Source organism: Nothoprocta perdicaria, unplaced genomic scaffold (assembly GCF_003342845.1).
Source record: "Nothoprocta perdicaria isolate Ctin4 unplaced genomic scaffold, notPer1 scaffold_74, whole genome shotgun sequence".
NCBI classification, from domain to species: Eukaryota; Metazoa; Chordata; class Aves; order Tinamiformes; family Tinamidae; genus Nothoprocta; species Nothoprocta perdicaria.
The window spans coordinates 885,855-900,778 of NW_020456021.1; the positions used below are offsets into that span (position 1 = coordinate 885,855).

General features: G+C 36.3%; 1 protein-coding gene across 1 annotated transcript in view; it reads left to right on the forward strand.

The window, feature by feature from the left end:
* COL19A1 (collagen type XIX alpha 1 chain) overlaps positions 1 to 14,924 on the forward strand; it is a 179,789-nt gene that overhangs the window by 46,992 nt on the left and 117,873 nt on the right. The gene's annotated exons all lie outside the window — the stretch shown is intronic.

The following is a 14,924-nucleotide window of genomic DNA, read 5'->3' on the forward strand; positions in this document are numbered from 1 at the left end:
TTTATCTTAGGATGACATAAACCTGGCTATTAAAAGGCCAGTTTCGTAGAACTGATTAGTTCAAATGTATACATCTTTGTAGTAGAACACTAAAGTTAGAATAATCCTACCTAATGTATCCTAATTAGTTGAAAAAAACCTTACCTCTCTATAAAATGCTCCACTGCCATCTCATTTTCAAAACCCATGTAGACAGTGAGAAGTCTGAAGATCTCCTGGGCAAGTCTGTAAGACTTAAATCATATATAGACATGATTTTTAGCRATTTAAAGTGTGAAAATAGATTGTGTGCCTCAGATATCTTCAGTCTTATCTCAAATGTGGTGTCGAGTCTGCAAGCTAARTTATAGGTAACAACAATTACCATGATACAAGCAACACATTTTCCTGTTGCTGCAGTAGTTGTACGGAGTTGTGCAGGAATAATGGTTGCAGGTCTAAACGTAGTGTAAACTGTTAGAGGTGTTCTGCTGTTTGAGACTTTTGACCTGCTGTGGGCTAAGATGGAGACCAAACTTCAAGTTTTGAAAGACTATAGGGCGATGCTTTGAATAGTTTTGACACCCCAAAGTACAGATGATATTACTGAATGGTATTCATCAAGCAGCGGTTCCTTAGTCCTGCAGCTTCTTCTACAGCTCTTGTTAGCCAACATATTAAAAAATAAGCTTTCCTCTGACTGAAAGCTCCCCAAGAAGGTGCCAGTCATCTCATCTGCCTGCAGGACGAGAGCMGTCAGACTGATAGTACTGATACCTGATCTACAGATTCAAGGATAAAATGCAGTTCCTTTGGAGCACTACTTCCAGCTCCAAAGTCACATTATTTTGACAAGACAGTGATCACCAACACCATAGTAATATGACTGTTTGATATCTAACTACCTAGTCCCTTCTTCCCAGCCCTTTTTCAGGGCACCGCTTATGGGATATATTTGAAATAGGGGATCTTACGTATGAAAGCAGAAGGAGTTCTGGTAAGTATCAGAGGAGAGGGTTTTKTGGTGTTAGTTTACAGTTCTAGAAAAACAAGAGGATAACAGTCCTCCCTTGGGAGGAAATTCACTTCATTTGTAGACTTCCTGACTTACCTTGTCATAATCTCCTTCTTACAAACAGGACTGATTTGTGACTTAGCCTTCTGGGGGACTTCTTCTGTGTATTTGTCAAGTCATGACATGGAAAGAGCCTGAAAGTTGTGGTAATCAGATCATTTTTCTAAGATAAAATATTGTGTGCAAGATTAAGTAAACTACCCCTAAGCAGGCAAGGATGAACCTTGCATCTGTCTGGGCATATTTTCATTTAAGGATAGGCAGCCTCTGCTTGAAAAGTTTAGCAGGGAGCATTTCTAGCTCTGAAAGAGAGGTGGCCACTTTAACATTTACTTTGATGCAGAGCACTGAGCCTGGTAGGGATTATMCCTGTGACTTGGTTCCTGTAAACCAAAAAATCTGTAAACATGTGAAAATGCTCCTGTCTCAAAATGTTCAAGTTGATTAAGATAAGTAATTGGCTTTATTAGCCATTCCAGAGTTATCTTTTTCTGTTCAGAAAATATTTTTCTTCTTAATTAATCACTTAGTTCTGAAAAAAATAAAGTCAAAATAGCCAAAACTGTAACTGAGAACATTCGACTGAATCTCAAAATTAGAACATGTATTTATCTTTATTTGGACTTTTATTTGGTTGATGGTATAGAATTCCTAATGATATCCATAATGTAGATATGTTTCCTAAACTACATTTTGGAAAATACTTGTGGCAACATGGCCTATCTTTACAGCTGTAAACAGACTCTTATTTTACTCTCATTAAAATGTGAGATTCTGTTTGCATGAGGTGGTGCAGGAGGTATCTGTGAAAGGATCACTCTGCTTATATTCACTGTGCGCATTTCTGCTTGTAATCCAACAAAATGTACAGATACTCATTCATTTCGTAGACTGGGAGACAGAAAGAGTAGATATTTGATGTTATTTGTGTGGTTCCTTTTCATTTAAATGTGTAAGTGGGATTTTTTTTTGTGATTTTAGTTTTCTCAATTTCGTGAACAATGTGCTATCTTCACAGTTTTAAGTGCCTCAGATTTAACACTGATTATTTCATTCTTGTTAAATCTAGTTATTCTTTTGTAGTAGGGTTCTCCTTTTATTTGGTACAGCTAAGGAAATGATTAGGAAAAGGGTTCACAAAATATAATATAATTATCATTTTTGATGTGCACGCTACATTGGAATGGCATGTTAGTGCTTCCTGAATAGCCTGCTTTGCRTTGCAATAGCCTAGTGAGCCCCCTTTTCCTTTCTGCTAGCGGTACCTGAGAAAATGCTGTATTATACGATGTTTCAAGAAAAAATTGACTGTTACAGAATTCAGAAGCTCAAAATAAAAAAAGCTTGGACTTAGAAATGCCTAGTGCTGTGGTTTGCGAGATGCTTATAATATGGAGATTATTTTAAGATTTTAGAAAAAAAAAAAGGTAGTATAGCATGTGAGTTTAAATTACTTTCAAAGAGATATTTTATAATAATCTCCATACTGAGTTATTTCAGGATCACATCTTCAAGGCCAGCTACTTCATGAAATCTGCAGCCAGAAACTATTGTGTTAAATGCACATCCAAATCAAACCGTGTCATCTTAAAGACTCTAGTGACCTGCTTTCCTTTTTTCCTCCAGCTAGACTGTTGGAAACCCTATCTACAATTTTCCAAGTCATATTTTGACTTTGCCAAAGAACCACAGATATATAGCCTATCATACCACTACAGCGTATGCTSCTGGAGCGTCAGTCACTCATACAAATATACAGATCTGAAAGGACATTAATATTGAGCTTCCAGTAATGCATTCTTTTCCTTGCAGCTGTTTTGAGAGATCCTTGGACTCTGCGTCTTCCACATTTCATATACTGTACAGATCCTTGACAGAGGTCAGGATATTTCTGAAGTAACTCATCAGCATCTCTGAGAAAGCTTCAAAAATGCGTATGGAGAGCTGGATAGGTACTGCTTAAAGCCACCTCTCAGTTTGTTATTGGTTCAGTGCCATCCAACTTAATTTCTGAGCTCCTGTCTTTGCTAATCAGTTATACTTAAATTTTTTAGATTAGGTGTGAAGATAAATTATGCAGCTTTCAAAAACAATCCCCCTCTCATTTTACTCTGAGACAAAACAGAGACAAAAGAGTATAATCGCTAATACAGGACAATAAAGGAGGAACATAATCATAAGCCCTAACGTTAAGCATGAAGCTGAAACAGCATTTCAATAGAAAGTAAGATGCAGATTTTTTTTAAATGAGATTTGATGGGTTAGCAAGTAAACAGATCAGCTTCAAAAGGACAGACAGGGGTGACAGTGTGGTTTTACTGCTTCTGTTTGTGAACTGGCCTTTGGAAATTGGGTGGTGGATGTTACCGACTACAACAAGCTTCTTAGGAGTGTTAAGATTTTATTGTTTTTGTTGTTTGGGTGGGGGTGAGGGTTTTGTTTGTTGGTGTGTTTTCAGTAGCATCTATGTATGTATTATTTATACATTGCATTTTATGACATGGAGGTATATGAAAAGATTAACTCTGTAGCTATTAGATGCAGAAATATGCTCTTTAGAAATCCTGCTGGGGAAACACACTTTAAGACTCTTATATTTTCCAAAACTCGTTTCRTTGCTTCAGCATATATAGTTCTCACTTGCTCACTCTCTCTTTAACATTACTGGATGTGTTTTGAATAGCCTTTGATCATAAATTTGATTCCAGAGAGCTGTCTGCTGTGCTGACTTCTTTTTGCCATATTAGGTGATATTTGCAGTTCACAACTCCAGGAACTGTTGAGCTCCCTGTTTTTTCAACTCCTAAAGTTAAACTACAGCAGTGCTGTCTGGTTCTTGATAAAAAGCTACTCAGAATCAGATTACGCTTCATGCAGTGATACCACTGGAGTGTTATTTCCATTCTGGAGAAAATGGTGCTGGTGACTGCTTTAAGTTGTGAGTTGCTAGTGAGCAGAGATTTCCTTTCTGATTAAAGAATCATTACTTTTCTCTTTTGCTTTAGCCTGTCAGCTAACTCATTTGAGGAAACTTCTAGTGTTTTTTATGTCATTTTGTACTTCCTTGCAAAATCAGATTACCAAGTGTGAGAAGGGCAAAAGTGCAAATGCATTTTTGAAGGCAGACCCCGATGCTTATATTGCTCAGCATCAAACTGTCTCCAGGTCAGTGTCACTGCCGTGAAATGTTGTAGAGAAACTCTGCTATTTGAAATATCCAAATTTGAATTTAAATTAAAACCGATTTGATTGAATTAAGAATTAAATTAAAATAACCAGAAAAAAACATGGCCAGTGCCATGGTCTCTGCGTGCAGTGACTGCTGTTGCTGTGTGAGGTGTGCCCAAAGAAACCAGAGGTCACCAGCCATTTTAGAGGGGTCTGGACTGCTGGGAGCAAAACTGGCTGTGGCCTGAAGCCATACAAAAAAGGCTTTTGTTCATTTGTTATATAATACGGAAGTGAAAAATAATGCAGTTGTTAAATATGGCTCTTTGTTTCTTAATAATGAATACTCAAGCTCTGAGTCTGCGTGGCTCTGGTATCGCTAGCTTCACTTGAAAAGCCTGAGTCAGAATCTTGCAAACTTGGGAGGAGGATGGAGATAAGAGGATTTTTTTATTAGTAGTTGTATATTGATTGGATTCTTTTTTGTGAGCTTTCTGGGACCCCCTTTTTTTTTCCCTTCAGTTGCTACAGAACTGAGAATTTTAAAATTAAAAAAATACTAAATACTGCAAAACTTGTAAAAGTTGGCACAGTGTGTCACAGGGGTAGATTTATCAGGAAGGAAGGAACTTTCTCACTGTGCATTGTACAACTTGTCTGAAACATTTTGCCTAGTTTTGTTTATTTTCCTTTGCGAAATTAGATGCTGAACTTCACCAGATACTTCAGACTTGATGAATTATTGATCTATTCATAGGATAATTTCAAAAATGGATTATTTATGTTTACTGTAATTCATTTATATATAGCAATATTTTCTCTCTGATTAACTCCTTCAATTACAAGCTATACTTGAAATTTTGAAAATATTTTTAGTCTCAGAAATAGAAAGATTATTTTCAATGTCATGATTTTTAACGCCAATAAATACTTTTTTCCTCAAGAAACTTAAAGAGAATTTATAATTTAACTTCTAAGTTAGTTGCTTTTGTTCATTTATAGATACTAAATTGCTGGGCAAAAATAACACGTCTTTTACTCATATAGTAGAATCATTAATGCTTCTGCAAAGCAGGATGTGTTTTCAAAATTCTCACCACGAGCCAGTATTTATCAACACCTAAGATTCATATTTTAAATCGGAATTGATTAGAGCAACGTGACAGGCTGAGGCTGGGCCAAGTCTTGCCTAATCAGCAGTCAGCACTGGAACTCTGGCATGAGGCTCCCAAAAATAGAAACACAAGAAGTCAACAAGTAAGTGGAAGGGCACGAAAAGCAAAAGGGCTGCTAATTCCACTGTTGACTTTCTGTCTAATGGATTCTTGTTCCCAGGCCACGCTAAGTAAAGCAACTGGCACGGGGTGTGTTTCTGCAGATGGCTCGGCAGTAACACACGCAGCCCAGCTGCTTGACAGGTGTTTGATTAGTGTTTAACACGAAGAAAACAGATTTCCTTCACAGATACCAAGGAGCTAGTCAGAAGATGCTTTTACTCCACAATTAACACTCCTTTCACTCTGCTCTCTTTTTTTTTTTTTTTTTTTTTTAACTGTGAATGATAGCTCTGTTTCTTTCTCCTTACAAAAGAAAGTAATTCTGGTTTACTTTGGAAGGAGAAGTTTGGTCTAAAACATTATGTGTGAGAAATAAATCCATAGTAAACTTATGGTTGTAAGCTGTTGCCTTTACAAATGGAAGATGGAGAACACATCCTTTATAGCTATTAACACTATATCTATACACATTAACACTAGAGCTATAGCACAAGAAATGCTTTTAATTTAGCAATCCAGTTGTTATCATGAAAATTCTATCGAACAGTAGGCAAGTGAAGGTGAGAGACAGACCACTGCCACGTATCCCTTATATTCTTCGTCATGTGTCCCATCAGCATGACACAGTCTTGAATCTCTATTGCAGAGCACTACACAGGCCCAGAGTAAAAGAGATTCCCGGTGTAGAAGAGCATAAAGTAYTGGTGTAGGTAGACCCAAGAGAGTGAGAAGAGAAGAAGTCGTTTAAGAGATGAGAACATATAGTATATGATGCTATTCTTTATTGCTATTCTGTAAGCTCCAAAATGGCACGCTGCATGATGGACGAGAGAGTGTATCAATAAGCATCTGTTTATTTAATTACCCTTTTGTTTCATTTTAATAACAGCGCCTAGATGAAACAGYGCCTAGGTGATCTTTCTGGCATGTGTTAGTCACTGCCCTTACAGCAAGCAACTCTTGACAAAAACAGCTGTAAAATAGAGTGTTAAGGCAGCCTTATAAATCATGTTTGGTTAATATGAACCTGCTGAACCTTAGGCAGTAGGATGCATAGTATTAACCAGAATTTGTCTTTTTTTTTTTTTTTTCTTTTTCATTAGACTGAGCGTTTTCTATCCCAGTATCCAATTTAGGAATTGGAAAAAGCTGGGATTGCAGGAACTGTTAAGAAAAATATACAATGACGAAATTATATGGCTCATGTAAAATAGCCAGAAGAAATACCACACTGTAGAATATAATGCGCTAGCGGTACTTTTGCTGAGCTTCACAAGAATAAGAAAGCAGCCAAAGGAACAGCTGTCAGAATAATGCAGATTCCTTAAATAAACAATCTCTGTAAGTGAAAGAATAGTCAAAACCTCCTCATGCAAGCCCTTGTTTCCTTTGGGCAGTGGATTAGCTTCCTTCTGCCAGGCATCCCAGAGGTAGAATGTGGAATAGCCTCAAAATGTTAAGGAAAAGGGTTGAAAGGAAGAGTTACAACTCTACCAGCCTATGATGATGTTTTTCCCTACAAAGCTGCTCAGAATTGGCATTAATGGGATACACCTGCTTATCTTTAGTGAGCAGTTTCTATTGTTTGCTACTTGRATTCGATAATGGGAAAATTACATATTAGAATTCTAAATATACAGTCTATGTATTAACACAGATACTAGTTCATCCCAACCCCACCCCCAAAAAGCCTTACAACATCTGGGTACAATGAAGACACAGAAGCTCTGATCTCAGCACAACTTTACTTGTCAATAGCTGGCCGAGGTTGCAACTATATCAACATCTGCATCTGCTAGCAGAGCAAATGCTCATCTAGGCTAGTCCCTAGACTGGAAATCCTTGCCTCTGCTGTCTACTTATTRTTGAGTCACTTTAAGGTTGTTAACTTTGTTACTGCTTTCTTGCATTTCAAATCTGTATTGTTAGACATTGTACATGATAGTGGTTAATGTGGTCTCTGAGCCAGATTTTTGTAAAGTCAAATGTCATTTGTATCAGCTGAGAATCTGCCTACTGAATCTTCAGGTTATGGGAATGGATATTTAAAAAAAAAAAAAAAAAAAATTTAAAAAAAAAAAAAAAAAAAAAAAAAAAAAAAAAAGGAATTCTACAGTAAAGAATGGCTGCTAAAATCCAAGAGGTTGACCAGTGCTGTCTACCTTTCTATTCTGAACTTGGGTTCCAATTATTTTATTTTATTTTATTTTATTTTATTTTATTTTATTTTATTTTATTTTTAAAAAAGACTCAACTTTTTTTTTGCAATTCCAAAAATATCATTGATTTTGGAAGATGCTTTTTAACTGACAGTTAACATTACTGGATTTCAGATATTATTTCAGCAAGGTCGATTCAAGGAATTTACAGTTTTGTTGAAATTTTAATAGGGCTTATATTTGTTTAAGGTCATGTTATGGCTGGGTTAACAGTAAATCAATACATGCTGTATGAGTTGGGCAATTCTTTTGACTGATCCACTGTAATGGAAAAAGTGCACTTACAAAAATCCATCCGTTCACTATGAGTTTAAKATGATTTCCATCTCTTTTCTACTATGCCATTTCAAGTGATAGAAATATCCAACTGGCTAGGTATAATTTTCTAAACTGTTCATCCATAGGTGGTGAGGAATCTTACAGAACCTTTTGTAGACAGAGGCCTGTTTTCTTATTCTCAATTCACTGTTGAAAGTGTTTTCATGTTTTTCATTTGCATTTTCTTCATGTCCTCTAAAGGATGTTGTAGGTCAGTTGGGTTGCATTGTTTCCAATATTGTGTTCAATTTATATGCCTGTCCTGCATTTTTAAATAATGATATGAAAGATACATTAAACTTTACACATTTCTATTTGGAATAAATATGATGGTGGGCTTCTTCCCCCCAGGAATGCTAACAGCGGCATGAGCCATTACAAAGGGTAATASTTGGGTCACTGCAGCTTGAAAAATAGAGAAACTGATAAAAGCCCTTCAGCCTCTAGAGTGTAGTGAGGCAAAATAGGGAGAAACTGCTCCAGTCCACTGCTCTTTGGGACTTTGTGCAACTTTCTTTTCCCTGTGAGGCTCCACCATCATGAGCTTCCTTTCAAAAGGACTGTAGGAGGTAGACATGGAAAAAGAGGAGTAAAGACCTGTCATAGATGACACACAGCCTTGTGACAAACAGACAACCAGTCCCTAAATACTGAAGATCTTGGTTATGTCCTGATAATAAGTTTGAACTTCATTATATTTCCTGTTTGTTTAGTCCCTTTTAATTTCTTGCAGTCCTTTTCTTTCTGAAAATGGTAGCGTTTAAGGATGGTGAACAGAGGTGTGTCCTCTGAATTGCAAAGTTTGTTGTTGATCAAGAATGGTAGGAGAAGGCAGTTGTCACTTCTTCAAGGGCTTGTAATGGTAGCGTATACTGCTTGTATTAGACAAGGCAGAAGAAACACCTACTGGCAGCAGAGGCTTTGTTTCTACCAGCACTTTTGTTAGTGGTATAAAGTCCTCTCCTGACAGCTGTCATAAAGGCTTCAGTTAGTTCACTATCAGTTTTCTAAAGAAAGACAGGATAGAGGCCTGTAGTTAAATTAAAATGGGTTAAGTGATCTATTCATCTTAATCAACTTCTCTGGCTCTCATGTCCTGCAAAAATAATTTGTGAAGGTGTAGAAACAAACTGCATGACTTTCATGATCTCTAATTTTCATACTTTAATTTTTCTGCTTGTTGAGGTATACTCAGAGCAAAAAAGGAAGCAATAACAACTAAAGAGAATTTAGTCTGGTGTAATGAGACGCGTTCATCCCAGGCTCTGAGATATTTTTGCTGATGATTCATTAGTTCTTCAGCAAAGCACTGAAATCTATATTTTCAATATCATATACTTCGGGCTGTATTAACTTCCACATGCCCAAATGATTCTGAAAGTCAGAGTTGTCCCAGACTGGGATATCAAGAAGGATTAGGAATGAGAAAAAAATGATGCTTCCTGAACTCCAGAGTATCTCTCTTCTAGCAGAGCTGTTCTCAATTGGCCTTCTCTTGAGCAGCTATGCAAAATAAATAAACAAGAGTCCAGATGACTAGGATACAAGAGCTTCTGTCTAGTCCTCACCCTCCTTGGCTTAAACTTGGATACCTGCTATGTTGAGTCCGATGTGGGAGCGTGACAGAGGAAAGGAAGCAAATTATTTAACTCTCACAAGCCCTTTCTCTATTAGATAAATTTTAGGGGGGAGATTCTACATTTATGCTTGTACATGCATGATTTGCTTTTAAGGGTAGCACTGATTTGGGCCTTTGGGACCCATCAAGTGCTGAGTACTGGTAGTGTGGCAGTGACTGAAATGAGAACAAAAGGCTAAGCAGATACAACCAAAATGTCATAATATTTAGTGCAGCTTCCTAACATGACAAAGTCAGGAGATTCACATGTCGAATTTTAGAAAATACCACCTGCATATGTTGTTATGCAATTAATATTTTACTGGAGGTGGTTCTAACCATTAATGGGAGCCTATTTAAAGAAATAAGGAAACATTCCAAAGGCCAAGGCAGATGCCATACAATGGAGAATAACTGGAGTGGGATTTTTATTTCGGAAAAGAAAAGCTCTAAGCCTGTTGGTGGCTTTTGCCTTGCCCCGGACGTGTGGCGAGGGGGTGGCTGTTGATAGAGCCCTGTGGTAGTACGTTGTTGAACATTCCGCTCCATTTCTGCAATGCTATAAATAGCTGTCCTCATTTTAAAAGCTGGGGCCATTACATTATTCCAAAGGTCTGACATAGTCAGRGTAAATGAAAGGCACATATCCATAAATTTTCCAAGCAGTAAGTAGCATTTGACTATACTGATTTTACTTATATTAAAATGAGTTTCCTTACAAGTAACCCTGAAGTGCAAAGTTGTCCTGTAGATCAAGCTGCTGGCAGTGCCCCCAGTGTATTTAAAAACAAAAGGAAAACGTTTACTCTTCGTATTGAGGATAGAGAAGCATCTGACTGTTTATTATTATTATGTATTTTCACAGAATTATRTCCATTAAATGCCTATTTAAAATATTTTGCAGAAATTGTTTCTCTCTCCTACCCATGGAAAGCATCTGGCAGAGTCCCAGTATGCTTGATGTTATAAACCCTATTAATTTATAAAATGTTCTAAATAGCAAAGCACCTTCTGAATGATTGATAAAAGTAGCTATTCATTTTTAATAGTTAATTAATATGATACCTGCTTCATTTTTGGCACAATGTTGTTGAGTAGAATAAGCAATGTGTATAATGAAGTTCAGATATTTGTACATTAAGATAGCTTTTTTTAATATATATATTTTTTTAAAATATATATTTAGCTGTTTCTTTTCCTCCTTTTATTTGGGGGAAAACTAGCTAACCTGAAGTCAAAGTACTCAAAAAAATCATTAAATACGTTCTGATATATAGATAAGATATAAAGCAGGTTTTTGTATCTTAAACTATACCTATAAACGGAATTGATAATCTTACAGACTATTGCAATAATGCAGTGCAATGAAAAACTGCAGAAGCATTAAATGATAAATGCATTAGAAAACTTTGATTATGCACACTCTGCATGTTTCAGAAAGAGTTAAAGCAACCACAATATTACTCACATTTTAGAACATATAAAAATCAATATTGGAGTGTAAGACTCTTCTTGCATTAGTGTCTTGAAGCAAAGAAGTCATCTGTAGAACACTGACTAAACAGTGCAAGGCAGACTGCCTCTAGCGTGTCTCCTTGAAAAAAATAGGGAATGCAATATTTTCTACTTTGTAGTGATCAAGTACAATACTGATGATAAAATATTATCTGGCTACTACTAGACTACAAAGAATTTTTCTGAATTCATATTGTAGATTTGGACAAGTAGAAGAAATAAGGATTACTTGCAATGATTAATTAGCGTTTTTCCCTACCACACTAGAGTCTATTTTTACCAGAGAAGAGCTGGAAGGAAGATGTTGGAAACTGTACTGTGAATGGACTTGCAAAAATACCTTTTTAAAAGGCTATTTAAAGCTGTATTTTTATTGTTATGTATCATAAGTGCTTTGTATTTATTTAATTACTTGTATCATTTTTTATGAGTGATTTTTTTTTTTCTGTAGTTAAGAGAGGTCTGAATTTTTTCTTTGTCTCTGTTTGTTCCTTTTTTGTCTGGAAAGCATTTATCTTCTACTTGGCTTGGAAACCACCAAGTGAAGTTTAGAATCTTCCTTTTGTTGTTGAATTTGGGCTTGGCTATAAAACTGAATCGGATAGTGTGCGAGTTACTAGGGGATATTTCTGTGAAGGAATTAAGACCCATGAATGGAATGGAGAAAGCATTCGATTTCAGATTCCTTTAATAAGTCTTCTAAGCTCCTACTTAGTCATATGATCAGGGATGAATTCTTCCAACAGAACTTAGTTCAGTAACTCTAGATTTATTGTGACCATAATTAATGTACTTCACAGTGGCCTATTTCATGGTGCTCTAAATGGAGGATGTTTCATAGCCGTCAGTTACATAGCCTATTTCTTACTAGGTCTACAAATTACCTAATAGGCTTTGTTAAGAAGGAATTTATAAGGAAACAATTACAATATTTTGTATTTTCTGAGATATTACTGAATTATACATGCTCAGGGGAATGGCATTTACAGATTAGATTCTTAATTTACACAAACAGTACATAAAGCAGGTCACTTTGGGTGACAAAAGGATGAGAGTGACTACCAGTCAACTGTACAACTGACTTTTTTTTTCCTTTTATGGGATAGAGGAGGCAGTATTTTAACATGATCCTTTGGTGGTTAGAGCATCTGCTCAGAATTGGGAGAAAAGGACTTTGTCTGCCTAGTGTCACAAATTAACATTTAGCATTGCCTCTAAACCTAATAGGTAGGGTGCCCCCCTGAATAAGGGGATATCTGAAACTCACCTTTGACTGAATAGAGCCTAGAAATGAGCACTCTGCCTTGTATGCAATGTAATCACAGGTAATTCTGTGATGTGTGAATGATTGTATAACCTTTGATTGCATTTTTCAATCAAGGTGGGTGGAAAATTGGCTAGACTGTTGGATTCGAAGGTTGGTGATCAGTGCAGCAAAGAACAACTGATAGCCAGTAACTTGTATCATCCTTCTAGGTGTACTTGGAAGAGTACTGTCTAGTGCCTATATTAATGACCTGAGTGATGATCTAGAGTGCACTGTCATGAATATTTCCAAATATGGAGGAGGGGTCAATGCCTTGAAAAGTAGACTTAGAATACTCTTCAGAAGGATGTTGTCAGGCTGGACAAATGTGTTAGCAAAGACCTCATAAAATTCAACAAAGGCAACCATAATTGCAAAGTGATGCAGTAGCAGATCCTGGATGCAGAGTTCCTGGAAAACACCTCTGAATGAAAATGTTGAAAAAGGACAACTGCAGCTTGGGCTGCCTTGGCAAAATCATAACCAGCAGGTCGAAAGATTTGATTTTGTGAAGTGATCTTTTATTTGGTACTTGCGACGCCACATCTCAAGTTCTGTCTAGTTTGGGGTTGCCCAGGAGAGGAGAAAGAGCAACTCTTTGGAACAAGCCCACTGGAGGCCCACCAAAGAGAGTCAGAGCACCAAACCCCATGATGTGTGATGGGAGGCTGGGGGAACTGCATTTGTTCTGATTTAAGAAGAGATGGTTTGAAGAGGTAGAGGGGATCTTATTTCTATATTCAGCTAATAGGACAGCGTTGACATCAGAAGTTTGCCAGACTTACCTAGACAAAGTAAAGACAGACCTGATCTGGTGTTGGCAGTATTCTCTCTTTGAGCAAGAGGTTGAACTAGAGATCTCCAAGAGCCACTCCTGAACAGCCTTCCTATGATTCTCTAAAATATGTCTCAGTTGCACTCCAGTCAGCTTTGTTGGGGGAATTTTATATAAGAAATTGGGAATTGAATATAGACTGGATTTGCAATATCACAAATAGTAAAACTGAATGGAGAAAATGCCTTGCTTCTAGGAATTTGTCAAAAATAGGAGCTATGTTTTATGTCCAGCTATTGGAAAAGAAGGAGAAATAGAAGTTGCACCCATTCAGAAATTATTTTAGAAAATAAGCACTSATTTTTAGGTGAGAACATATGAAATGTTATTTTACAAAATTAAATTTTGCGTACTGATTCTTGGACCTACCTCTAAATTGGCTGCTAAGCCATTGACTGCATCATTCACACCAGCCAAAAAGACAAACAGAAGGCAGAAAGTGAAACCACTGCAGACAGTTGCTGATAAGTCCAGAACTATTCGCTAATATAAAAATCTGCACATCTCTAAAGCTCTGGAATTAATTCCTAGATGTATTCCCATGATTCTCTACCAATTGAACAATTCGGCAAAATGCTGTTATAAAGGTTGAAGTTGTAGCCTGCTGTTTTAGTTAACCTCATTTAAACCTTAGACTTCTATCTAAGGAAAAGAAACTCTGGGAAGGGTGAAAGAATGTTTAGACTCTGCTCATTCTAATTTTTTTAAAAGTAATATTGAAAAATACCGTATTCTTTACTTTGGAAATCTTCCACTCTCTTCCTCTTCAGACCTGTAAAAATTCTGTGAGTTATACTGGGGCAGTGAGCCTGAAGCCTGGCAATGGGCATAGATAAGCAAAGTGTCTTGTTAGATGGTTTGGTGTAGAGAGAAAATGGTTGTCTATTTTACTTTATTTATTTATTTATTTAAGGTAGTTATTTTTGTGGTACTAGAATACAATCTTCTCTCTCATGAATACAGAATGAATAAAGATTTTAAAACATTTTAGTAAAATAGATGCATATTTTCTTGTAACATTGCCAGGCTGAAGACTATTTGACACAAACACTAGCATAGCAAGAATGTTATGTTAAGGTTTTTTTCCAAGCTACATTGAAGCAGGAAGATCATAATAGGTCTTTTTGGTAAAAGATGGTCAAATGCAGATTTCAGCTGTCTGAAATCAGCTGGATTTGAGTTGAGTTTAAATAGAGTTTCAATTGTCACATTTTCTAGGTTTTTCTAGTATTTGATTAACGAGACTGAATTGTTTTTAAAGTGAAAGGTTTATTTCAGTAGGTGTATATTTTTCTCAGTTGAATGGATTTATGAGAACATTACAGATGCTTAATCACATTTATAAATTAAAATGAAGTAGTTAATTGGAATAAATGTATGTAATAATATGAATAAATTGGATAAAATGTATGTAATAAATGTATAAAACCTGGCAGAATAGCACAATTTTCCTTAGATTGAAAAAAAAAAGATAGTCGTCTGTTACTGTTAAGCAGCAAAAATGATGGAAAGCCATGCTAGTTTCCTGTAGAGGTTTCAAACCACTTGAATAATGAGAAATAATTTGAATAATGAGCATTCAAGTGATTTCTTATACTTTAATGCCAAAATAGA